This window comes from Brachyistius frenatus, unplaced genomic scaffold (genome assembly GCF_029030835.1).
Source record: "Brachyistius frenatus isolate BFR_SWC_R1_liver_20210118 unplaced genomic scaffold, ASM2903083v1 Contig_207, whole genome shotgun sequence".
Classification (NCBI taxonomy): domain Eukaryota; kingdom Metazoa; phylum Chordata; class Actinopteri; family Embiotocidae; genus Brachyistius; species Brachyistius frenatus.
In genome coordinates, this window is record NW_027210806.1 from 130,001 (window position 1) to 134,173 (window position 4,173).

Below are 4,173 nucleotides of genomic sequence, written 5' to 3' on the forward strand. Positions count from 1 at the left end.
TGGAATTCAGTGGAACAAACAAACAAACTGAACACATCTGCTTTTTCCTTTGTAAACCTAAATATGCTTCACAGCCACCTTTCAAAACCTACAGAGGAAGAAGGTTTTTGATATTACGGGTTTCAGGAGGAGTATCAGTCCAACGTCCTGATAGAGATGAAAGCATATGAAGGTATTGGCAGGGCTGGAGGAGGAAGAGGAGGAGGAGGAGGAGGAGGGGTGAGAAAAGCAGTTTTGTTCGATGCCTCTTACAACTTGTGAGGTCTGTCAATAAAAATATTTCACTCCTAAAAAAAAAAACAACAACAACAAAAAACCTGGATTGATGGAAATGACATGACACAAATACACCCGGCGGCACGCTAGACAAGACGGAGAGAGGAGGTGGATCGGTGGGAGGAGAGCCGTGGAAACCGAGGAAGTGTCTGAGGGCACGCTAAAGCTGCATGCTGTAGGACTGCGGCTGCGTTCGGTGTGTGTGTGTGTGTGTGTGTGTGTGTGTGTGTGTGTGTGTGTGTGTGTGTGTGTGTGTGTGTGTGTGTGTGTGTGTGTGTGTGTGTGTGTGTGTGTGTGTGTGTTGATGGGGAGGTGGTGGTGGTGGTGGTGGTGGGGTTGATCTGGGGCCAATCAATAACGGCAGGCTCTCTTACGACCCCCGAGTTCCTCCTGGCTCGGCCGGCAGGCTGGAAATCAATGGGCCGGGCCAATAACTCAGGATGGTGTGTGGATTAGTGAACTGTCAACTAATCAGAGAGTTACTGAATCTGACACCGCGGCTATTAACCTATCGATATGACACTTGGCACTGACACACACTCGCACGCATGGAGATATATATATGTATTGATGAACACACACACACACACACACACACACACACACACACACACACACACACACACACACACACACACACACACACACACACACACACACACACACACACAAACAGCGGACGCCCGAAGGCGCCTTCGTACGCGTCCGCACGCCTGCCGACCGCATTTACTCGTGCGTTCATGTTTTTCCGGCCGACGTCCGGTAGATTTACAGAACGTACACTCGGACAGACGCCTGGATGGGATCTGGACTCAGACCGTGTGATAGCGGTAACTTTTATTAACGGTTTATTTACTGCTTATAAAATGCCAAACGAGGTGGTTGAAATAAAGTGTTCCCAAAACATTTTGTGAGACTTGGGAGGAAAACAAACGGAGGGCATCATTTGGATAATAATATCACTATAAAAGGGGACATAAAGAGAGAGCCGAGCTCTGTATTCACCGGCCGGTCTACATCCCTTCCCTCGCCGACGGTCATGAACTCTGAGCTTCTGCTTTTCCTTCTCTCGTCGTGACTCTTATTGGACTTGGCCCGACTCACGCAGCTTCAGTCTTTGCTGTGATTTTATTCTGGAAGTTTGAAACTGTCCCTCACTCAGTGACAGATATCCTCCTTTCTACAGCTGACCCCGGCCGCTGCAGCCAAGCCAACAACAGCGGTCCGATTTTTCTGCATCTTAAAACATCCATAAGTGTTTGAGACCAAAACCAATATGTAAATATCTGAGATATACGGGAACGGACAATACCGACGACCCACTGAACTACCGTCAAAACGTCGTACGTCAGTTCAATGGAGGAAGTTGAGGTAACATTACAAACGAGGCTTTTAAAGCTCTTGACCTGAAAGCATGAAATGTCCTCTTTAAATCTGCATTACTTCTATATTTTATGAACAGACATTTTTTTTCTTCCACTCAATACTTGAGCCGACTGAAAATGAAAAAGGCCTCAACGTGTCTGAGGTCGAGTGAAGGATTTCAACACGCGAGGAACGGGAGTAAACTAACAAATAAAATAAAACATTTCATCTCCAGAAGACAAACGTTTCTCTAAAATCCGTCGCGGAGTAAAGAGCAACTGGAGGACATGAGCGCCATTCAGAATCTGCATTTACGTCGTCACGGTTCATTTAAGGATGATTTGAAACGTAATTTATTGCGCGCGCCGCGTGGGCGCCGCCGCTCTGACCTTTGACCTCGACACATCTAACGGCAGTTAATGTTGGTGAACCAGAAATTTCAATGGATCGCTTTGTTAAATGCACATACGTCTCAATATCTCAGCGGTGTGACGAAGACTTGTTTCCGACCAGACAGTTCGTTAAAATCCATTTGTTTAAAGCTCTTACGTGACCAAACGTAACCTGGTCTTGGTCCCTGTGAAAACATTTAGCACCTGACGGCTCCGTAGACCGCAGATTTAAGTCCTGGAAATTTCTGTCAGCCTAAAAAAAAAGGTGAGTAATCTCCACTCACAACATAAAAGAAACAGGGTAAGCTGAGTTTAGGTGGCTTTATACGATCCAGATTCCTCTGTGCTTTTTTTTTTTTTTTTTTCTTCAATATGTAGACTCTGGTCTTTTCATATTCTCGTGTTCCTCCAGTGTGGAACTACAAGATTATTCTGTGTCAAGGGTGCTGGTTCATTTTATATTATTCTCCTCTATTCTTCTGGCCTTTTCTACTTTTTTTTGGAGGGGGGGGGGAAGGGTGGAAGCAAAAGGAGATTATTTTGGGGGGTAATTCCATTGAAACCGCTCTGAAATAACTTGACTTGGCATGTGCCTATACAAGGCTCCACAAAAGACTCCTGGAAAACTATTCAGTAATGGAGTAAAGCAAGAGAAGAATCAGGACAAAAAGCCTGTGTGTGTGTGTGTGTGTGTGTGTGTGTGTGTGTGTGTGTGTGTGTGTGTGTGTGTGTGTGTGTGTGTGTGTGTGTGTGTGTGTGTGTGTGTGTGTGTGTGTGTGTGTGTGTGTGTGTGTGTGTGTGTGTGTGTGTGTGTTACAATAGCAGCTGAAATGAGGGAGAAGAAAGAGCACGAAATCACCTGAGAGAAAATAAGACAGTTATCAGGAAGGAAAAAAAAAAAAAAAAAAAGGAAGAATGACCAGCAGAAAATTTTGTGAAAAATAATCAAGTGTTGAGGAGGAAGCGGAGGAGGGAACGCTGGTTTAACAACCTACAAAAACAACATTTTAATTCATTTAGTAAATGACTAATTTGTGTATTCAGTATTTTTTTTTTGCTATCACAGACGAGTTAAATGAAGATTCTGGTTCAGTTTAAGGTTTTTTTTTTCTCTCCATTTGAACTAATATATAGTGCATTTTTTTCCCCCATGTTTGACCATAGCGGGTGTTTTGAATTGGATAAAAAAAGAAAAGACTGGATGAAACAGACTTCGTAACCATCGGAGAAGTGAAAAAAATAAATGCAAGAAATAAACAAAACAACAACAACAAAAAATAACAGAAGAAAAGCAGCAGCGGAAAGGCTCCGGTGTCAGAGGGTTGGTCGGTTGTGTGTGTGTGTGTGGGGGGGGGTGGCTGGCACATACTGCTGTCTAACGATAAGAGCTGCAGAGAGACGGAGAGCGAGTCCAGGGCTAAAAGAAAGAGTAATGGAGGCAGGTTACAGCATTACAGCCACCGAGAGAAAAGGCGAGGGTGGAGGTGGGTGGAGGGGGAGGTGGGGGTGGGCCTCCCACACACTCCGGATTAGGAAACATATGCAGTGGAGTAGCGAAGGGATTAGAGGGTGAACGAGAGCTGGAAGAAGGAAAAGAATGCTTTTTTGAGGGAGGGGTGCGGGTGGGGGAGGAGGGGAGGGGGGGAGGGTTGGGGGGGGGGACACAAGTGCTCGGCCAGGCGTATTTCCACCCGGCTTTTATCCCACATCCCCTCCCTCTGCCCTCCTCCTCCTCCCACCTACTCACCTTCATCTTCATCTTTGAACCTCCGGGATGACGAGATTGGTGTGCAAGCGAGACGCGGGAGGAGGCCGCTCGTTGGCACCGTCCTCCGGGTGTCGTTATTTTCACTGCAAACACAAAAAGAATCTGTTATGAATTGTGAATAAGAAAACAACAAAAGTTTCATTACAATCTTATCAGTTACTTCACAAAAAAACAACAACAACAAAAAGTTCACCGTCTCCCCTGGCCGGTTTAGCTTTTTCTCCAATCTGCACGTTTCACGTGTAAAATAATGTTAATTAAAATGAACTTAACAAATTCGGTAAACTCATTGGGGAGACTTTAACCAAACTGCCACTCTGGTATTAACAATAATTGAAGCATAGACTTATATTTAACCTGCACACGGGTTTG